Below are 23,582 nucleotides of genomic sequence, written 5' to 3' on the forward strand. Positions count from 1 at the left end.
TCTTTAAAAAAATATCTCAAGCTTTGTCAGATTGGATGGAGAGCGTCTGTGAACAGCAATTTTCAAGTCTTGCCACAGATTCTCAATTGGATTTAGGTCTGGACTTTGACTGGACCATTCTAACACATGAATATGCTTTGATCTAAATCATTCCATTGTAGCTCTGGCTGTATGTCATTGTCCTGCTGGAAGGCAGGGGCGGATCCAGGGGGGGGCAACAGGTCAATTGCCCCCTCCGAGAATACCGGCAGCTGATGACAGCAAAGCCGGTTCCGCAGGTCCAATCGCGGCCGGTTCCGAGGGTACCAGCGACCGGTTCCACAGGTCCAATCGTGGCCGGTTCCGCGGGTACCCGCACGGCCCGTTCCGCGGGTCCAATCGCGGTCGGTTCCGCGGGTACCCACGCAGCCGGTTCCGCGGGTACCTGCGCTGAGTGGACGGGTGAGGGGGGGGGCAGCTGGGCGGCTTAGGAGGGCTGCTGGCCAATCAGGAAGCCAGCAGGCAGGGGAGCAGCGAGATGACATCATCTCTCACTGCCCTGCATCCCTCCAGTTACGCCCTCACTGTGTAGGAAGCTGTGCGCAGCAGAGAGATTGCATCATCTCTCTGCTGCCTATCTTCACTCTGGGACCCAACAAAAGACCACCTTAGCAGAAAAGTGACACAGTAGGTGACAATCCGCAATGTGTGGCAGGCTACGTGGCAAGTGGCAATCCGCAATGTGTGGCAGACTACGTGGCAAGTGGCAATCTACAATGTGTGGCAGACTATGTGGCAAGTGGCAATCCGCAATGTGTGGCAGGTGACGTGGCAAGTGACAATCCGCAATGTGTGGCAGGTGACGTGGCAATTGACAATCCGCAATGTGTGGCAGGTGACGTGGCAAGTGACAATCCGCAATGTGTGGCAGGTGACGTGGCAAGTGACAATCCGCAATGTGTGGCAGGTGACGTGGCAAGTGACAATCCGCAATGTGTGGCAGGTGACGTGTCAAGTGACAATCCGCAATGTGTGGCAGGCTACGTGGCAAGTGGCAATCCGCAATGTGTGGCAGGCAACGTGGCAAGTGACAATCCGCAATGTGTGGCAGGTGACGTGGCAAGTGGCAATCCGCAATGTGTGGCAGGTGACGTGGCAAGTGGCAATCCGCAATGTGTGGCAGGTGACGTGGCAAGTGACAATCCGCAATGTGTGGCAGACTACGTGGCAATCCACAATGTGTGGCAGACTACGTGGCAAGTGGCAATCCGCAATGTGTGGCAGGTGACGTGGCAAGTGACAATCCGCAATGTGTGGCAGGTGACGTGGCAAGTGACAATCCGTAATGTGTGGCAGGTGACGTGGCAAGTGACAATCCGCAATGTGTGGCAGGCTACGTGGCAAGTGGCAATCCGCAATGTGTGGCAGGCAACGTAGCAAGTGACAATCCGCAATGTGTGGCAGGTGACGTGGCAAGTGGCAATCCACAATGTGTGGCAGGCAACGTGGCAAGTGACAATCCGCAATGTGTGGCAGGTGACGTGGCAAGTGACAATCCCCAATGTGTGGCAGGTGACGTGGCAAATGGCAATCCGCAATGTGTGTCAGGCAACGTGGCAAGTGACAATCCGCAATGTGTGGCAGGTGACGTGGCAAGTGGCAATGCGCAATGTGTGGCAGGCTACGTGGCAATCCGCATCTGGTGGAAGGCGACGTGGCAAGTGACAATCCACAATGTGTGGCAGGTGACGTGGCAAGTGACAATCCGCAATGTGTGGCAGGCTACGTTGCAAGTGGCAATCCGCAATGTGTGGCAGGCTACGTGGCAAGTGACAATCCGCAATGTGTGGCAGGTGACGTGGCAAGTGACAATCTGCATTTGGTGACAAGTGACGTGGCGAGTGACAATCCACATTTGGTGGCAGGCGACATGGCAAGTGACATCCTCAGGGCTCCCACTGATTCTGCATTATGGTGAGTTGAACCATTTAATTTTATATTACAATGTATTAATAGAAATAATGTGCTTCAATCATCCTGACACCATAACAACCATGGTGCCATAATGATTGAAGCGCAAATACCAGCCATTTCCCATATAAATTGCCCCCAAAAAAACATATTTTATAGCAGTGCCCCTCCCGAGATTAGACTCTGGATCCGCCCCTGCTGGAAGGTGAACCTCTATCCCAGTCTCAAGTCTTCTGCAGACTCTTAGCCCTTGTACACACGGTCGGACATTCCGACACCAAAATCCGTCGGATTTTGTCCGACGGATTTTGTTGGAAACTGGTGTTGCATACACACGGTCGGACAAAGTTGATGGAAAATCCGATTTTTCGTAATGTGATGACGTTATTTGGTTACGACGGGACTACGTTCAGGCTAGTAGCCAATAGCTTTGATCTAGGAATTTGATCTGAGCATGCGTGGCACTTTGTCCAATCGGAATTCTCTACAAACGACCGGACAAAGTCCAATTGGATCATGTTGTCAGAAAATTTTATAGCCCAGCTCTAAAACTTTGTCGGTCGGATATTCCGACAGAAACAGTCCGGTGGAGCCCGCACACGGTCGGATTATCCGACAACACGGTCCGATCAGACATTTTCCGTTGGAATGTTAGACCATGTATACAAGGGCTAACAGGTTCTAAGATTGTCCAGTATTGGCTCCATCCATCTTCCCATCAACTCTGACCAGCTTCCCTGTCCCTGCTAAAGGGGACGGTGTGTTCAGGGTGATGTGCAGTGCTAGTTTTCCACCACCCATAGCGTTTTTGCTTTTAGGCCAAAACGTTCAAATTTTGGTCTCATCTGACCAGAGCACCTTCTTCCACATGTTTGCTGTGTCCTCCACATGGCTTCTCACAAACTGCAAATGGGACATATGGCTGTCTTTCAACAATGGCTTTCTTCTTGTCACTCTTCCATAAAGGGCAGATTTGTGGAGAGCACGACTAATAGTTGTCCTGTGGACAGATTCTCCCACCTGAGCTGTGGATCTCTGAAGCTCCTCCAGAGCTACCATGGACCTCTTGGCTGCTTCTCTGATGAATGCTCTCCTTGCCCGACCAGTCAGTTTAGGTGGACGGCCATGTCTTGGTAGGTTTGCAGTTGTGCCATACTCTTTCCATTTTTGGATGATGGATTGAACAGAGCTCTGTGAGATGTTCAAAGCTTGGAAGATTTTTTTTATAACCTAACCCTGCTTTATACTTCTCCACAACGTTATCCCTGACCCGTCTGGTGTGTTCCTTGGCCTTCATGATGCTGTTTGTTCACAAAGGTTCTCTAACAAACCTCTGAGGGCTTCACAGAACAGCTGTATTTATACTGAGATTAATTACATACAGATGGACGATATTTACTAATTAGGTGACTTCCGAAGGCAATTGGTTCCACTAGATTTTAGTTAGGGGTATCAGAGTAAAGGGGGCTGAATACAAATACACGCCACACTTTTCAGATTTTTATTCGTAAAAAAAAAACATTTATCATTTTCCTTCCACTTCACAATTATGTGCCACTTTGTGTTGGTCTATCACATAAAATCCCAATAAAATACATTTACGTTTTTGGTTGTAACATGACAAAATGTGGAAAATTTCAAGGGGTATGAATACTTTTTCAAGACACTGCATTGTCTGCACATGTATAACATCGTTGTTATAATTTATTGACAGTTCTGTTGAACTGGTTGACAAAATGAACTTTACATATCCAAAAATTCAATTAGGCCTGATTCACACCTAGGGCATTTTTAGTGCTTTTTGCATTTTGCAGATTTGCACTATAGAACATGTTCCATAGGAAACTACTGTATGTTAAATGAATTGTAGTGCAAATCTGCAAAATGCAAAAAGCACAAAAAATGCATAGGTGTGAATCCAGCCTTACAGTCGGATGACTTTACACAGCTCCTCCCCCCTCCCCAGGATAATTAGGGATTGGATGGATTTTTAGGGATAAGTCAGACCAGGTTCCCCACCCTCATTGAGGACGGGATTTGGTGTGGGAGGAAATGTGTAAAGCAAACACCCATATAAATACAGAGGGGAGGCTATGAAAATTTCAGAAGCTTCAAGACTCTGTACAGGTAAGAACTTCATATGTAGAAATACCTGTTGGCGGGGGAGGGGGATGAGGGCAACTGCTTAGGTTGCAAAGCACAAGGGGATACAAAGACATCCCAAAGGTATCAGAGAAATGAAAGTGTATTTAATGACACATTTTTTAGTCAAATAGGATAAAGGAATAGTTAGGCTCCATTCACACCTATGCAAGTTCTACAGTACGCATTCGTTTTTTGTGCAACTTTTGTGTCTTGTTTAGGGGCAGCCCATTCATATCAATAGGCTGCCCTAAGGCTGGGTTCACACTGATGCAAATTGAATCCGGATTTCTCCGCATCCAATTCGCATGACAGGCGAGTGTGACCGGCTCTCAATAGAGCCGCTCCACATAGGAAAAGGGTCCTGTGCGTCTTTGGCTCAGTTTCAGGTGCGAATTCAGGCAAAAATTTGGACCTGATGCGCACCTGAATTGGTAAATAGACACGCACTGGACCCCCTGCTGTGACTCCCACCGGCATCAGTGTGAACCCAGCCTTAATGTGAAAATCACACAAAAGTGCATACTCTTTTTATTTTTTAAGGTTACACTGCACCAAAACACATGGCACTATGCTAGCATGCATTTTGGCACGTGTACGGTTGCATGCCTGCAAAAGAGATGCACTTTTTTGCGTTTTGTGGAAACATCGACATTGATGGGGGGCACTACTTCATAGTTACATAGTTAGCCAGGTTGAAAAAAGACACAAGTCCATCCAGTTCAACCTTAAAAACAAATAAATAAAATAAAAAAAAGAATCGTACAATCCAAATACCCAATTTTATGCCCACAATTCATTCAGAGGAAGGCGAAAAAAAACCCCAGCAGAGCATGCTCCAATTTGCTACAGCAGGGGAAAAAAATTCCTTCCTGATCCCCCAAGAGGCAATCGGATTTTCCCTGGATCAACTTTACCTATGTTAGTACCCAGTTATATTATATACATTCAGGAAAGTATCCAGGCCTTTCTTAAAGCAATCTACTGAGCTGGCCAGAACCACCTCTGGCGGGAGTCTATTCCACATTTTCACAGCTCTAACTGTGAAGAAACCTTTCCGTACTTGAAGATGAAATCTCTTTTCCTCTAGACGTAAAGAGTGCCCCCTTGTCCTCTGGGTTGACCGTACAGAGAACAACTCAACACCAAGTTCACTATATGGACCCCTAATATATTTGAACATGTTGATCATATCCCCCCTTATTCTCCTCTTCTCAAGAGTGAATAAATTCAGTTCCTCTAATCTTTCCTCATAGCTGAGTTCCTCCATGCCTCTTATCAGTTTGGTTGCCCTTCTCTGCACTTTCTCCAGTTCCCCGATTCTTCATTCTCCCCTAGGCAAGAAAGGAGGACATGCTGTGATGCAGCATTAAAAAGGAATAAGGAATCTTTTTCAAATTGTGGGAGAGCGAGGGAGGATCAGGGCCAAAACTGGGGGGCTGGAGGGACATGTGCCCGGAGTGCCACATTAACACAGAAATATTGACAGTGGTATCGCTATTCCTGTGGCCGGCACATCTGAAGAGATGCCAGGGATTAAGGTGGTCAGATTTTTAAAATGAAATCTGGGGACATATTTTTTTTTATTGGCAAATGGTAAACTATTTTATAAGCATTAGAGATGGCCTTGCGGTTCGCCCAGCGGTCGGTTCGCGATTCGCCAAACCGGCGGACATATGGCGCTGTTCGCGGCGGCACTATTCGTTTACATTGTGAAGAACTTTGACCAATGGCACATCCATCATGGGGTACAGGACAGCCAATTGAGACATTTCAGCACATGGACAATTGGACATTCCCCCTACCTTATAAATAGACCTGATCTGGCAGCCATTTTACATTCTGTCTTTTGTCAGTGTAGAGAAAGGACGCTGCGTGGAGCAGGGACAGTCAGTCTGTAATCACTAGCTATTACTATTATGTCCACAAAAGTCCTTTTAAGGACTGGTATAGGTGTACAGTATATAGGGTTGTAATACACTTATAATATACTTTCTTTCACATATAGAAAGCATATTATAGTGCACTGCAGTGCTGACCGATTCTGCAGCTGTCTGTTCTCAGTGTAGGGATAGAGTTTGCTGTTTGGAGCAGGGACAGTCTGTAAATCACTAGCTAGCTACTATTAGGTCCACAAACGTCCTTTTAAGGACTGGTATAGGTGTACTATTTGGTGTGCAGGATATAGGTGTGTAATACACGTATAAAATACTTGCACATAAAGAAAGCATAGTATAGTGCATTTCTACTGTGCAGTATTGTGACTGCTGAGCGGTTCTGCAGCGATACTACAAAGAGTGACAAACACAATTAGAAAAAAGTATTATAACCGGTGTGATAGACCAGTGGCCCCCCAATACGACAGATGGAAGTGGGGTGTTATATACCTTCTTCCACATATACTGCACATCTCTAGAGACTTTTGTCACTGGGTCATTTAAAAAATGACAGGCAGAGGAAGAGGCAGGCCCTTCTGCAGGGGTGGTAGGGGTAGGGCAGGAGCAACAGGCTTGAGCCAAAGTGACAAATTGCAGAAGGTGCGTCCGATTACGTCAAAGGATGCACCAGACTTGGTTGAGTGGCTCACTCAGCCTTACTCTTCTGCACACTCCTCATCCTCTCGATCTGCACCCTCTTCACTCACTGCTGTGTGCACCCCCAAAGACACTACCACCAACACCACCACCACCACCACATACCCTCCGCTTGATCACAGAAATTATTTTCCGATCCATCACAAGACATTTCCGATGCGCAGCCATTTTTGGCATTGGATCAGGAAGAGGTAGCAACAACCGCCACTCAGCAGTCTGATGACAGTACCCAGATCAGCCCAAGGAGGTTGGTCCCCGCTGTTGCTGCCTACTCCGAGATCTCTAATTATAGCAGTGGGGAAGGTGACGTCGATGATGACGTGTCTAGGGACGTCACGTGGGTGCCCACAAGAGAGGAAGAGGAGGGGAGTTCAGAGGGAGATATGGACCAGCAGATAGTGAGGAAAAGCAGGCATAACTTACATTGCACAGGAGGGACAAAGCAGACTGCTAATGTATCAGGAGCCATCAACCATGTACGGTCACATCTGGCGCTCCCAGGACGCCAGCACATGGCTCCGCAGTGAGGGCTTTTTTTAACGTGTCCGCTGCTGACAATAGTGTTGCCATCTGCATCCTTTGCAGTCAACGCATAAGTCGCAGTAAGCCCAACACTCACCTAGTGACGACCACCTTAAGAAGGCACATGAGCTGCCATCACAGAGCCCAATAAGAGCAACTGAACCCACAAAGCCACACTCCATGCTCTCACCGTCCAGCCTCTTCTACTTCTCCATTTTCTCTCTCCTCAGAATTGTCCTCCACTCCACCTTCCATCATGCCTTTCCTTTCTGGAAAAAGGCAGGCTTCCGTGGGCCAAATGTTGGAGCGTAAAAAAATGATGACGCCGGATAACCCTCTTGCCCAACGGTTGACCGCTGGCTTGTCAGAACTGATAGCCCACCAACTACTGCCATATAAACTGGTGGACTCGGAGGCCTTTCGAAAATTTGTGGCCATTGGAACACCACAATGGAAGGTCCCAGGATGGAAATATTTCTCACAGAAGGGCATCCCAGAGCTATATGGCCTCGTTCAGAGGCAAGTGAATGTATCTCTGGCACACAGTGTCGGTGCCAAGATACATCTGACCACGGACACGTGGTCTAGCAAACACGGGCAGGGAAGGTATATAACTTTTACTGCCCACTGGGTGAACCTTGTAACCCGTGGCACCCATGCAGATTTGGTTTTACCGCCACGGATTGCATGCAGGCCTGCCTCTTCTTCTCCTCCTCCTACTCCATCCTCCCTCTCCTCCTCGGCTGACTCCTCCTTTTCCGCTGCTAGCGTCTCTCTTCCGCTGCGTCAAGATCCCCAGAACCTATTCGACATGCCAGGTGAGACGTTGCCATGCTGTGCTGCGTCTGTTGTGCCCGGAAGCCGAGAGCCACACTGGCCCGGCACTCCTTTTAGCTTTGCGTTCACAGGCAGATCAGTGGCTAACACCGCTCAATTTGACAGTTGGTGAAGTGGTGTGCGACAACGGTGCCAATCTGCTTAGCGCATTGAAACAAAAACAAAATTACACATGTGCCATACATGTCACACGTCTTAAACTTGGTCGTGCAGTGATTCCTTGTCAAATACCCTGGGGTCCAGGACATCTTGTGGCAGGCAAGGAAAATCTCGGACCATTTCAGAAGATCTTACACGGCCATTGCTTGCCTTGCTGACATTCAGCGGCGACACAATCTGCTAGCCAGACGTCTTATTTGCGATTGCCCGACGCAATGGAACTCAACCTTCTATATAATGGAAAAGGGCCTTCGCGCTACTATATAAAAAATATAGATACAAACTGAGTAAAAATACCTCTCCAACTAATCAGTGTGAGTAAATGTAGAAAATATGAATAAATAGTCAAAGTGCATGTGCAAATATAAGGTGCAAAAATTGCAGCAAAACCTGATAGTATACACAAACTACCCAATAAAGTGACAAAAGTAAGAAGGTCCTGCGCAAATATGCCAAAAAATAGTCCTTGGAACAGCTAAGTGCAAAATCAATTAAACAAATAGATATATATAGATAAAACAAAAAACTATATTAAAAGTCCATATAGATCACGAGCACCAATGGTGAAAATAAGTGGATGAAAACAGTGGTGTTAAATCCCAGGATTAAGGGCTCTCAGAACTCTCACCTCAAAAAGAAGAAAAACGAGCACATCAGAGAAAAGCTATCCCACTCCACTCCTCGTCTCTAACCACCAGGGGGGTCCTTCACTGTGGCAGACTACACGGCGATGGTCTCCATACCGGGCCACTAGGGGGCCATATACTGCATGTACACGCTACTGTGGTAACCAGGAAGATAATCTCCGTAATATGCGGCTCAAATGAAAATAAAAGAAAAGGAGGGAGAAGGGAGGCTCCAATAGTGTAGTAATTAGAATAAATGATGGTTTAATAAAAGAAAAGCAAATCGGACTCTCACATTAAAAAAAGTAAACAACAGCATAAGAAGTAAAAATGGTGGTATGGCGTCTTCCGCCAGTCCTACTTCACTTCCGGTACGTCATACGGCCAATCCCTACGCGTTGCGTCAATCACGTGACTTCTTGAGGGGATTGTGATGGGCCGCTGTATCACTCCTTATATGTAACAAAACCGGAAATGCCAAATCGGCCATTTTAATAGTGGTATTCAGGAAGTAAACAAGTGTAGACCGGAAGTGTAGATTCCGCCATCTTGCTACTCCAGTTAGACACAACCGGAAGTAAGAGCCACGCCATTTTAGTGCTCTTAATGTTCATAGCAGAAATGGAACGATAATAAAGGGAAAACGCATAGAAATCAATAATTCTAAAATAATAAACAACAAAGCATTGGCGTTAAAAAGGAGATAACAATCCCCATGTACCATCTGTAGAAAATAAACACAAAACGCCGATTTATATATATAAATTACAGTATGTAGATGGCATACAGCACCAAAAATGAATTATAGCTCAGTGGCAGAATAAAAATATGCGATAGCTAGAAAAAATAATACTAAAAATATGGCCAAATCAGCCTAGGGTGTTGCAAAATACCACGACCATATCCTTAAAATGAAACAAATTATAATCAGGAATATACAAATATATTAAAATACCATAGAAATAGCGACGTAAAAAACGTATATATAAAACTCATGTACAATCGCATACCGAAAATGAAGCAGGACTTTACATATGCAAAAAATATATCTATTAGTTGCAAACAGGCATCACAAGACAAATACAATAATATATAAAAAAAATTTCAGCATATAATATAAAATGAGAAAATATATGCCTATAATCTTAGTCAAAATGTCTAGAGACACTGTGTTTGGGAAAGCCTTTAAGAATGTTTTGTATATGCTCTTTTAATCTAACTTTTAATGCTCTCTTAGTTCTTCCTATGTACTGTAAATTACAGCTACATTGCAAGCAATATATAATCCCTTCGGTATGACATCCTATAAAATCACTGATGGAGTATGTTTGTCCAGTAGTAGTGCATACAAATTCAATTCTTTTACTCTGAAATTGTTTTGACTGTCGACATGCAAAACAGTTTTTACATGGGTAGAAACCCTTCCCCGTAAAAAAGGTGTACCCCTTTCTGGGTGGTGGTTCTACCACAGATTTAGCAATAATGTCTCTCAAAGTAGGGGCCCTCTTATAAATAATATTCGGCTTCTCTGGTAAGATATTTCCCAAATCCCTATCTTTTTTCAGGACATGCCAATGGCGACTAACCAATCTAGATATTTCTTTATGTTGTACGTTGTAGTCCAATATTAGGGAAGGGACCTCATGGTTAAACCGGTTGTCTTTATTATTCTGTTGGAGCATCATATTTCTATCCAAAAATGTCACTTGTTCAATTTCCATTTTAATCTGGGAATCTTCATATCCCTTTTCCTGGAATCTTGCAGCAACAAGATTAGCCTGTTCCAGGTAGTCATCAACCTTGGTACAGTTTCTCCTTATTCTAACCAACTGTCCTTTGGGTATATTGTATAGCCAAGGCTTGAAATGACAGCTATTTATAGAAAGATAACTGTTAGCATCGACGCTTTTAAAGTGAGTTTTAGTGATGACTTCATTTCTTTCAAGGGAGATATTTAAATCCAAAAAATGTATTGACTTCCCATCAATTTTCCATTCTAAATGGATATTTTTATCATTATTATTCAAACCAACCAAATATTTCTCCAATGCATCAGAACTACCATTCCAAACGATGATAACATCATCGATGTATCTTTTGTAGAGAGTCAACTCTGCAGGCATATTTTTATAAACAGCCAGTCTAATTTGTACCTTTGCAGTGTGTGTATGTGTATTCTGTGTGTGTATACTGTGTGTCAGTGTGTAGATTGCGTGTCTGTGTGTGTGTATGCTGTATGTGTGTGTGTATACTGTGTGGCCCCATAATCTATTGCCTGGGGGCCCCATAATCTCCTATTGCCTGGGTGCCCTATAATAATCTTTTCCTATTGCCCGGGGGCCCCATGAGTTGTTAGTCCGCCCATGGTATGATATATACATTATTTCTCACATTTTGTCCATGAAATAAAAAAAATACTTCTTAGAATTTTTTGGGATATGACTACCAAATGTTTTTTTTTTTTTTGTTTACAAACTTTTTTATTTGGTACAAAAGGTGGTACAAAATATATAGTACAGTAGTATAAGACAAATCACAGAGAGTTCAATATACATTTGAGCATATAATAATCATATGTGGTATAAATAACATTCCTTGACAGTAAAAAAAAGGAAAAAAGGGTGAATTCTGTCATATTTTTGGGTATTTATATTTTTAATTCTTTTTTGGGGGGAAACACTTACTTTATATATGTAGGCAACTAAGGATTCAAAGATTAAATATAAATGTGGACATTATTCAGGGTTGAAAAACTCATTGCTATGTTCAAACCAGGGATCCCATTTTTTATTGTATATATGCATAGTGTTTTGAACAGAATGAAATATTTTCTCCATTAAGTTAATGTTTAGGATCCTTGTCTTAAGATGTCTTAGTGGGACTGTAGATGATTTCCAGTGATATGCAATTAACCAGTGGACTGCTACACATATAGTATGGATTAATCTCATATTATGAGTGCGGAGATCTGTAATTGGGGAGAAGAGGAGGCAGTTGTGTAATGATAAAACTATATTTTTATCTGATATTTTGGAAGCAAACTTTTCTAGTTGCCTCCAAATATAGGTGATCTTATCACAGGCCCAGAAAATATGTGAGAAAGATCCTATAGAATGGCATTCTCTAAAGCATGTAGGGGAGGAGGAAGGGAAGATGGTGTGGAGTTTAATTGGGGTGTAATACCATCTAGTGAATAATTTTAAGGCCGTTTCTTTAATGGCAATAGAATTGGTACATTTATGCAAATTATTTATACAAACGTCCCAATTAACCATAGTGTACGAGAAATTTGATTCTTGTTCCCATTTAATCATGTATGGGAGTTTATTTATGCTTGTAGTGTTAGATAGGTTAAAGTATACTTCCGAGATAAAGCCACGCTTTCTAGGTGATTTAAGGCAGAGGTTTTCATAGAAGGATGGAGCTTGAGTGTGCGTGGTTTGATAATGTTTAATAAAAAATTGTTTGATTTTAAGATAATTGTTAAATTCTGTTTCTGGGACTTGATGTTTTGCCTTGAGGGAGGAGAAAGAAATGAAATTTGAGCCTTCAATGAAACAATAAAGAAATGTAAGGTTATTATTAATCCACCAAGTAAGATCTGCAGGGTCTTGAAGGTAGTCGTGGAGTTTTGGGTCTCCTATAAAGGAGGCGTGTGGTGGGGTTTTGGAGATACGATTACATTTTTGGTTATACAATTTCCACAATTGGTAAGACTGAGAGACAATTTGATTCAGAGAGTCGATTTTTGGGTTGGGAACTTTGTTTCCCCAAAGTAAACTTGATAGGGCGAATGGAAGAATTGAATTTTTTTCGAATGCGACCCATGGTACCCTTGGGTTCGGGATATGCCATTGGGCGATTTGGGTTAATCTGGCTGATAGGTAATATAACCAGAAATCAGGGAGGCCCGTCCTCCCTGTTTTTGGGATCTATATAGAATTAATTTTGAAAGGCGCGGGTGAGAGTCTGACCAAATAAATTTATTAATATCGGATTGAAACTTCGTAATCAATGCTTTATTAAGTCTGACACGGAGCGCTCTAAATAAATATAGAATTTTGGGGAGTAGTGTCATTTTAATTGCTGTTATCCTGCCCAGGAATGAAATTTTATATGATTTCCACATTTTCAAAGTGGTTCTCAGTTTATGTATCAATGGAATGTAATTTTTAGTCCCTAAATCTAGAAAAGTAGGGGTAAGGTGAATACCTAGGTAGGGGAGAGAATCTAAAGAATAGGAAAAATTGAAAGAGGTACGTAGGGATTCCAGGTTTGAGGTTGGTATATTTATCGGCATACCCAACGATTTAGAAACGTTTACCGTTAAGCCTGATAGAGATGAGAAAATATTAAGCGTTTGTAATAGGTTGGGTAATGCTTCATGAGGTTGAGAGAGGAAAATTAACATATCGTCTGCATACATGCTTAATTTATATGAATTATGTGTAGTGGAGTATCCCTTAATGCCGTCATGAAGAAGGATAGATGTAGCTAATGGTTCAATCGCTAGTGCGAATAATAGTGGGGAAAGGGGACATCCCTGCCATGTTCCTCTACAAATTTTGAAAAAATCTGAATTGCAACCTGGAATTCTAATTCTCGTGGAGGGGTTGTGATAAAGTGCATGAAAAGCATGCACAAATGCTCCATCAAAGCCGTATCTTTGAAGGATAAGATCTAAAAATTTCCAGGAGACACTGTCAAATGCCTTATTAATATCCAGGCTCAGCATTAAAAGGGGTTTAGAGTGTAAGTTTGCATCCTGTATAATGTTAGTGACTAGTCTGATGTTATCAGTAATTTGTCTTCCCCGGATAAAGCCATATTGAAAAGGGGAGATAAGTGTGGGGATGATTGAGGAAAGTCTATTGGCCAGGAGTCTACTGAAAATCTTCAGATCGCTGTTTATAACAGAGATTGGTCTGTAGTTTTGTGGTAGTGTGTGATCTTTATTAGGTTTTGGGATGAGAGACATATTGGCCGATAACATTTCCTCTGGGAATTGTTCCCCTTTTAGGATCTTATTGAATACTTTCATGAGGTGGGGAATTAGAAGTTGTTGAAATTGTTTGTAGTATAGCGATGTAAAACCGTCAGGGCCTGGGGCTGAGTTTATTTTAAAAGACTTAATAATTTGAACTAATTCTTCTTCAGAACATGGAGAATTCAGAGTATCCTTTTGGTTTTGATTTAATTGAGGGAAAGGGATATTGTTCAGCCAGGAAAGTGAGGAGGGAGGGAGTGGGAGATTAGGTGATGAGAGGAGATCAGAGTAAAAAATTTTAAATATTGAGAGTATCTCCTGAGGATGTGTGATCAACTGATTTGTGTTATTCTTAAGCTTGTATATATGGGTAGGTTTTATAGATTGATTAAGTTTACGGGCAAACATTGTAGAGTAGGAATTACTGGATAGTAGGAATTTGGCTTTCGACCAACGAAGGGCTTTCTCTGCTTTGAACGTTAGCAGAGCGTCTAATTCATTACGTTTAGTTGTAATTTGTTTGAAGATATCAGGGTCGTGTGTGTGTTTATGGTCTTTGTATAGATTATGAAGGTCTTTGGTGAGGGAGTGAATTTTTTCTAACCTAGCCCTATTACATTGTGCCGCTCTTTTAATAAAATGGCCTCTTATTATGGCTTTATGTGCTAACCATGTTGTGGAGGGGGAGATATCCGGGGTGACATTGGCTGAGAAATACTTTCTAATTTCCGAAGCCAGGTCTAGTTGATGAGCTGGGTCTGATAGTAAGGAGTCACTCAATCTCCATGAATACGGGGTAGGGGCAAGGCCTATAAATTTGGTGTTAAGGGAGATAATGTGGTGGTCTGACCAAGAGCATGGGTGTATTTCAGCATTCAGTGTGTTGGCTAGTATTATCGGGGTGCAAAAAATAAAATCTAAACGGGAATATGAATCATGTGGGTGTGAGTAAAATGTATAATCCCTTGCACCTATATTCAACGCTCTCCAAGAATCAATCAATTGTAGGTCATTAATATGGGAAGTGGTGGTTTTAGAGAATGTTCTGGAGTGTTGATTCTGTTTACTTCTGTCAAGGTGTGGATGAGGAACTGAATTAAAGCGGAGGTCCACCCTAAAGTGGACCTTCCGCTCATCGGAATCCTCCCCCCCCCCTCCGGCGCCACAATTGGCACCTTTCAGGGGGGAGAGGGGTGCAGTTACCTGGATAATCCAGGTAACTGCACCCACTTCCGGGATAGCTCTCTGCGGAAAGGGGCGTAGATTACGCCCCTTTCCGCAAGTGCCCGCCCCTTTCCGCAAATGCCTGCCCCTTTCCGCAAGTGCCCCGCTGCCTGCTGGGAAACACACAGATCCCAGAGGCAGCGGGGACCGTCCTTATTGCGCAGCGCGATTCGCGCATGCGCAGTAGGGAACCGGGAAATGAAGCCGAAAGGCTCCACTTCCTGATTCCCATACCCAAGATGGCGGTGGCAGCACACGAGAGACGATCTAGAGATCGGCTTCGGGTGCCGACATCGCAGGCGCGCTGGACAGGTAAGTGTCACTATTTTAAAAGTCAGCAGCTGCAGTATTTGTAGCTGCTGGCTTTTAAAAAAAAAAAAACGCGACGTCCCGGCGGACTCCCGCTTTAAAGTCTCCTCCTAAAATAATGTGAGGAGAGTGATATTGTTGTAATATATATATAAAGTGGTTTGTGCGTCATTTGGAGCGTATAAATTTGCAATTGTAATATTTCTGCCAGCCAACGAACCTTTGACAATAATAAACCTACTTTCCTGATCTTTATAGACCTGACTTCTAGGGGGAAAGAATGATGAAAGAATATCGCAACCCCTCTGGTTTTTGATTTATGGGTGGTATAAAAGAATTGGTTGTATGCTTTATGGAAGTAGGTGGGATGAGTGTCAGTCATAAAGTGTGTTTCTTGCAGCATTACAATTTTTGCATTCAACCTTTTATAATGCAAAAAGGCTTTTTTCCTTTTATTGGGGGAAATGAATACCTGTACATTATGTGAAATTGTTATGATCGTCATGGGATGGTATTAGAAAGTGGGGTAGCAACAGAGTAAGTAACATATGAAAGCATTTAGGTATGGATAGAGGAAGATTATATATGCTATAGGCCAGCTTAAAATGTATACGAGATAAGAACCCTTCCGTGAGGCCCAGTTCGTGTTTGTTGTATCTAGATTGTCAATCGAACGAAAAATTGTACCATAATAAAATGATTTTACAATAGATAACTTACATGAAAAAAAACTTATTTGAAAGTTAAAAGAACCTTTGGGGTTGGGAAAAAAATATATATCCAACCGACATAGAAAATATAGAGGACCGGCCGGTCCAAAACTCAGTTTTAATGACTTACAAGTGCGACACATAATCATCTGCAATAATAATATAATTGAGTATTTGAAAGTGTGTAAAAGCTTGTATCCTAGTTGTAAGTCAGTTCTCCCTCTATAGAGAGGGGTCACTCTAACTGAGTGGGGGAAAATCATGGCGTCATAGGGTGAAGAGCCACATGAAACCTTTTTTTTTATTTTATTTTTTATTTTATTTTTCCTTATTATTTCTTTATATATATTGAATGTTTTTCTTTTCTTATTTTTTGGGTTTCTCTATATCAAAAAAAACTTAACCTGTGCAAAGCAGAATAGTTGGTAGTAATGTATCAGCCAACTGGGAGAGCATCAATTCTCAGCTCATAGAGTTATGTGGAATGTAAATAAAAACGGGGAGGATGAGAATATTACCATGTTATATCTAGAGGGTCAATGTTTAATCTAACATGTGAATATTCTTCATAGAGGCTTAGGAATTCTCCTAAAAAAAAAAAAAAAAGAGAAAGGGAGGGGTACTTTAAAGGCGTACTCATCACGTGAGAATAAGACTGGTGGTACTCTGTATACAATGGTTAAACTTGTATGGTTAGTTGCTGGAGCATGACTTTTAAGAGTTCAGAAAAATAAAATTTAGGATTATTATTCTCGCAATACCATCTGTAGGAGACTGATAATAAGTGTGATGTAGTCAGAGTATATATAAGTGGATAAAAAAAAAAAAAAAAAATGAAAAAAGGGTGTAATACCAGTTCCCGTCTGTAGATGTCATTGTTTCCTTCTAAATATGTGAACAGAAATGGTAACTGCAAACTTAATGTAGGAACCTTCTAAACATGGAGATCCGTAGGAATCCCCATAAGCTTAAAGTTTGAACCGAGCAAAAAGAAAAAGAAAAAAAAGAAAAGAGTCAGTCTCTATTAAGCATGAGGATATCATTGAATCAACAGAACATCCAGAAAGTCTAGTTTTGATTGAAATTCAGGATTCCAGCCTCATGTCTAAATCTGCGTCTGTCTGATCTTGATGCTGGGGTGTTCCAGATTGGAGCTGGGCGAGGTAAAGATGGGGTGCGAGGGAGATTGCCTGCGTCCATCAGCCCAAGTTTAATCAGGATATCCTGACCTTCAGGAACAGTGATAGCAATGTAGGTTGTTCCATTGTGGGGAACAATCAGCTTAAAGGGGAAACCCCATCGGTATCTGATCCTTGCTGTGGATAACATTGTGGTGATTTCTTTCATTTTCCTGCGTCTATCCAGTGTTGCTTGTGAGATGTCAGGGTAAATCTGTAGTTGTACACCGTCCAGGACTATGTTTCTCAGACCCCTGGCCGCCCTCATGATTTCCTCTTTAATCAGAAAATCTTTCATGCAGAGCACAATGTCTCTAGGGGGTTTGTCTGGGGGAGGTTTAGCTCTTAAGGCACAGTGAATGCGATCACACAGAAATGCTTGGACATTTTGATCAGGCAGCAGGGAGTGAAAGAGCTTATTAGCATATACTGATAAATCTGTAATGGACTCTGGGACCCCTCTGATCCTGAGGTTGGATCTCCTATTCCTGTTGTCTCCGGGCGGGAAAAGTCCGCTCATTTCAAAAGTAGGGCGGACTGGCACACACACACGGGCGGATTGTCCGCCGAAATGCGAGTCCGACGGACAGTATTACGGAAATTCCGAAATACTTAGTCCGCCAGACTGCACGCTGAAAAAGTCCGCTGAAGCCCACACACGAGCGGACTGTCCGCTGAAATGTGTTTCGGCGGACTAAGTAGGCCAGACAGTCCGCCCGTGTGTACGCAGCTTAAGTCTCTGAATTAAACAATCAGGTCTTCTTTATTAAGAGATAAATCACAGAACAAAGAAATACGGCAAAGTTGCCAAACATGACATGACCTCTGAATTCTTTTTAATAACATTGTTATGCTGTTGCTAACCAATGATGCATGGTTTTGCTGATGGCTTTGTAGTCTAGTTGATAAGTGGTGAGGTTAAGATTCATGAAGGCATTGAGACTTCAATCCGTTAAACGTGATCGTAGGTTGGTCTTAAAGCGGGGTTCCACCCTAAAGTGGAACTTCCGCTGATCGGAACCCTCCCCCCCTCCGGTGTCACAATTGGCACCTTACAGGGGGGAGGGGGGTGGAGATACCTGTCAAAAACAGGTATTTACACCCACTTCCGGGCATAGACTCCCATGGGAGTCTATGTCATTTCCTGTCCTGCCGCGCTGTCTGCTGGGACACACACGGGTCCCAGTGACAGCGCGGACAATTCCTATTACGCTGCGCGACTCGCGCATGCGCAGTAGGGAACCGGGAAGTGAAGCCGATCCGCTTCACTTCCTGATTCCCTCACCTAGAATGGTGATGGCAGCAGCCGAGAGCCGAGCGATCGATCGGCCTCGGCTGCCAGCATCGCTGGAACCCGGGACAGGTGAGTGTCCATTTATTAAAAGTCAGCAGCTGTAGTATTTATAGCTGCTGGCTTTTAATATTTTTTTTTTAGGTGGAATCCCTCTTTAATGTTCTTTTTTTTAATCGATTAATCGACTAATTTCGACTAATTATAACTGTAATGTTGTAATTTCCCCCACTGTAATATCCACATCTCCCTTCACTGTAATATCCACGTCTCCCCTCAGTGTAAGGTCCACATCTCCCCCCACTGTAATATCCACGTCATCTCCCCCACTGTAATATCCACGTCATCTCCCCCACTGTAATGTCCACATCCCCCCCACTGTAATATCCACGTCATCTCCCCCACTGTAATATCCACGTCATCTCCCCCCACTGTAATGTCCACATCCCCCCACTGTAATATCCACGTCATCTCCCCCACTGTAATATCCACGTCATCTCCCCCCACTGTAATGTCCACATCTCCCTCACTGTAATGTCCACATCTCCCTCACTGTAATATCCACATATCCCCCCCCCACTGTAATGTCCACATTTCCCTCACTGTAATATCCACATCTCCCCCCCCCCCCCTTACTGTAATGTCCACATTTCCCCCCATTGTAATGTCAACATCTCCCTCACTGTAATATCCACATATCCCCCCCACTGTAATGTCCACATCTCCCTCACTGTAATGTCTACATTTCCCCCCCCCCCACTGTAATTTCCACATCTCCCTCACTGTAATATCCACATCTCTCCCCCACTGTAACATCCATGTCATCTCCCCCACTGTAATATCCATGTCATCTCCCCCACTGTATTATCCATGTCTCCCCCACTGTGATATCCACGTCTCCCTCCACTGTAATATCCACGTCTCCCCCCACTGTAATATCTATGTCATCTCCCTCACTGTAATATGTCTGACTCTGCTTGCTTACCACTAGCAGGCAGATCCAGGAGCAGATGAGGCGGGCAGTGATGATGACGTCAGCACAGCGCTCACCTAGGCCGCTGCCGGGTGTACCAAGATGGCCGCGGCTCCGGAGCTAGGCCGAAGCCGCGGCCTTTGCTATGGGCTCAATCTGCGGATCGGCACACCACGCGATCCGCGGATTGAATTGCGAGAGCCAGATGTAGCCATCAAAAGAGCCACATCTGGCTCGCGAGCCATAGGTTCCCCACCCCTGGGTTAAAGGATTGGTGTAAAGCTGAAGGCTTTGGTTATATTAGTGTAGCGCTGACATGCTTGTTTATTAATGTGTGTTTCCATGTAATAATCAAAAGTTTATGGACATGTCTATGGCTTAGTATTTGGCGCCATCTAGCGGCCAAATACTGGTACTGAACTTAAATGTTTATTGCTTTGAAAAAAGCACAAAAGAGATATACAGGAATTGACTGTTGTTTTGATCAGAAGGTTGACCCTTTTATCCAGGAGGCTTGATGACCTACCCATGAACACTCTCTCTGGCAGTGCATGCTGGGTAGGACATAAAAGGACCCTGAACGGCCATTTTAGGTCTTTTGGGATCGCATGGCCAGCCTGTGAGGATCTGTGTGAAGGTCCTCCCGGAGACAGGGCCCACAGCCTTTGCGGAACGCAAATCTCGCTTGTTTGTGCGAGTGATCTGACGGTGCCAGAGAGATAGTGACCGGATTGGAGAGATCCAGAGGCACTCGTTTGAGCATCAGAGGACCGGACTCACCCAGCGGAGCAGAACAGATCGACGGGCCCAGCTGACGGAGAGGCAAGCTGCAGTCACCAGACCAAAGCAACTACACGGAGCTCTGATCCAGTTGGTGAGCGGGTCACGGCCCACAGTTTATTAACTTTCACAGGCAGTTAGACTCATACACAGGCCTCACTGGGATTTATAGTTCCACGGAGGATGAGCAGAGCAACTGACACTGAGCAGGCTTCAGGCCTACCTATTCTGATATCCCAAGCCTTGTAGAATAAGTACTGAAGTTATATCAGGAGCACCTTTACCTCAACTTAACCTACTTTAATCTGTGGATTACAAAACACAAGGAATTATTTTAGCTAGCGAAGAGAAGAAGACCAAAGACCAAGTACTTTAAGTGAGATCTCACGCATAGCTTAAAAAATGTAAGGGGAGCTCCCGGGTGTTTATCTATATGTATATTGTTTGATATTGTTTATATTGAATTCCATTGTACTGTCGTCCTATGTTGGGATGACAGCGCAATTACTGTAATCACCTCTTTGAATATTTTCTCAGTAAAATACACTGTTGTTTAAGCATCCAGTTGTGTGGCGTACTGTTTTCTTTCAGCAGGTGGAGCCAGTGGATCCTGAGGTTACACTTCAGGTACCTTGCATTGTATTATATTGTACTGTATTGTATTGCAACACAGCTGTGTCAAGGGGACTGAGCCAAGTTAGTGGGGTGTTGTTATTAGAGTGCAGGCCCAAATCAAATCAGCTGCTATTTTGGAAGTCAGTGCTACACGTGGGGGCGTCGTCCGGGATCCTGTCACTCTGAAAACAAGCCCACCTCAGCAGTGACAGTATGGATCCCCTCACAGTGGTCCAGTGGTGCGAAGAGAAAGGCACACGCTCACAAGTGAGCATGGCCATTGAATTCCCAGGAGAAGACTGGAGGGAGAATCAAGTTAAAGAAATTGTGCAAGCATTGTCCCCAGACAGAAAAGCTTATGTGGTCGCAGTGAGACCAGACCATGAGACTGATTGCACTTACGCATTACTAGAGTGGAGGCAGGGTGTCCCTGAAAACCTTCAAGGTGCCAGTGTAAAATTGTCAGAGAAGACAAAGTTCTACCTGACACATCCCACCAGGTCAAAAAAGGACTGTTCGGGTCGGAAGCAGATAGAATCCTTTGACAAGGAAGTAGGGACCGCTGCCAAATCACGGTCAGAGCAACAGTTGGCTGACCTGAAAAAGTAAAAGTAAAACAATATAGTGACATACAGGAGAAGTTTCAGGAGACCTCCAGTATGATAGCTGAGCACATTAATGGATTACGTGTCGCATGCGGAGGTCAGAAAGACAGCCAGACTACGCCAAAACCTGGGTCGGTAATGAAGAAGCGTACCCATGGCCGCCTGCAGGAAGTGACTATCCGGAAAGATTTTAGCATTGATGGCCAGATAGGAGAGAGAGGGCAGAAAGACAAACTGTCCTACACAAACCTCCTGCATCAAATTGAGTTGGGGCTACAAAAAGAATATTCAGAGTCCGAAATCAGTGAGGCTGTAATCCACCATGCCATTAGCCCAGGTTTAAGTGTCAGGAGCATGCTGGAGAGGAAAAGTGGATTGACTCTGACTCAGCTCAAGAGAATATTAAAGAGTTATTACGAGGAGGAAGATGCCACTGAACTATTCCACCAGCTAATAAATATGGCACAGAGCAGTCAAGAAACTCCCCTGAACTTTTTATTCTGAGCCATTGAACTTAAAGACCGCCTGTTGTCTGTATCACAGGGGGAAGGCACTGGAGAACACTTTGGAGCTGTACTGGTTCAGAAAAAATTCCAGAGGTCCATGACTACAGGACTGAGGAGTGACTACATCAAGTTACAGCTGAAGCAGTACCTGGAAGATCCCTCCACTCCAGATGAGATACTCATTGAGAAAGTTAATGAGGCAGACAAGATGGAGACTGAGAGAGATCAGAAACAGAGAAATCTTCAACCTCCCAGCATCACAAGTGGCAAAGTCCATCAGTTAGAGGTTCCCGAAAGCACTCGAGAACTCAGTGTCCTAACAGCAAGTGCTGAACAGAGACCGTGGGTTTCATCCACTCACCATCTACCCACAAGCCAGCTTGAACTGGAAAAACTGCTCCAGACACAGAAAGAAATACTGGAAACGATGGCCCTGTTGACTGCCAGATCCACCATTCCTCTGGATAAAGAGGTTCCCGCGCCTAAAGAACTGACCAGTCCCACGGTGATAAAAGAGCCCATGACCTGCCTCAACTGTGTAGGAGTGGGACATCTCAGGCGAGTGTGCCCAAGCCCAAAAGCCGTCTTTAAACTTTAAGGGGCCCCAGTGAAGGAGTCAACTGGGTGCCCAGTTATCACAAGGAACTTCAATCCAACCCGTACGCACCAGACCCCTGAGACTGCAGTAAAGTCAAGGTGGAAGAAGGAGAGGCCACAAAAGCCAATTGTCAAGGTACAAGCCACTAAGCAGGCCAAAAGTGCCACCTCCCGTGGGCTCCCTCCCAAGTTAGTGGGGCCCTCTCCAATTGTCCCATCCAGATAGAGGGCATATACACCAAAGCCCTGCTGGACACTGGGGCACAGGTGACACTGCTCCACAGGGACTTCTATGATAAGCATCTCAAGCACCTGCCTTTACAAAAACTGGAGGAGCTGGAGATATGGGGATTAGGGACCCCGAACTTCCCACATGACGGTTACCTGCAGGTCAAGCTCCCTTTCGACCCGAGTAAAGCAGGGGAGGCGGAAACCTTTGACACCTTGGCAGTAGTGTGCCCTCGCCCTTCAGGAGCTGACAGAAGTTCCCTCGTCATTGGAACAAACAATGACTTGGTGAGAAGACTACTTGCACCACTTGTACAGCAGGAAAAGACTCTCCCCACAAAAATAAACCCAATGTTAGCCCAGGTGTACCGAGACCTTAAACATGAAGAGAAGGCGCCAGAAGAGGGAGTCGGAAAAGTCTGTCTTCTAGACAAGAAAGAGAGACTGGTAGTCTGCCTGAGAGCTTCCGTCAAGTTAACCTGGAAGAGACCGGGTCCTTTCAGTGTTCTTGAGACTTCAAACCAAGAAGAACACAGGGGGTTAGAACTTATCCATGTAAGTATTGCCAACCAAGGCATTGAAGAGGAATCGCAGCAACATTTCAGTCAGTGTCCACAACACAGCAGCTGTGCCAGTGAGGGTGCCAGCCAGAAGACTGTTGGGACAGGCCAGCCCAGCAACTCCAGTCTCACCGTGTGTCTCAATGGGAGAACAGGCCGGAGAGACTCCCCAAGAAGAATTCTTCCTGA

The 23,582-nt window shown here is 44.2% G+C and overlaps 1 protein-coding gene across 1 annotated transcript in view; it reads left to right on the forward strand.

The window, feature by feature from the left end:
* The first annotated feature begins 3,990 nt into the window (after window positions 1-3,990).
* Window positions 3,991-23,582, forward strand: part of LOC143997923 (fucolectin-like) — a 54,953-nt gene continuing 35,361 nt past the window's right edge. Inside the window, exon 1 of the mRNA XM_077493744.1 lies at window positions 3,991-4,077. The gene's annotated coding sequence lies outside the window, so the exon portion shown is untranslated. The remainder of the gene's footprint in view (window positions 4,078-23,582) is intronic.

Source organism: Lithobates pipiens, unplaced genomic scaffold (genome assembly GCF_037356315.1).
Source record: "Lithobates pipiens isolate NorthernLeopardFrog02 unplaced genomic scaffold, aLitPip1_a1.2 Scaffold_19, whole genome shotgun sequence".
Taxonomy (NCBI): Eukaryota; Metazoa; Chordata; class Amphibia; order Anura; family Ranidae; genus Lithobates; species Lithobates pipiens.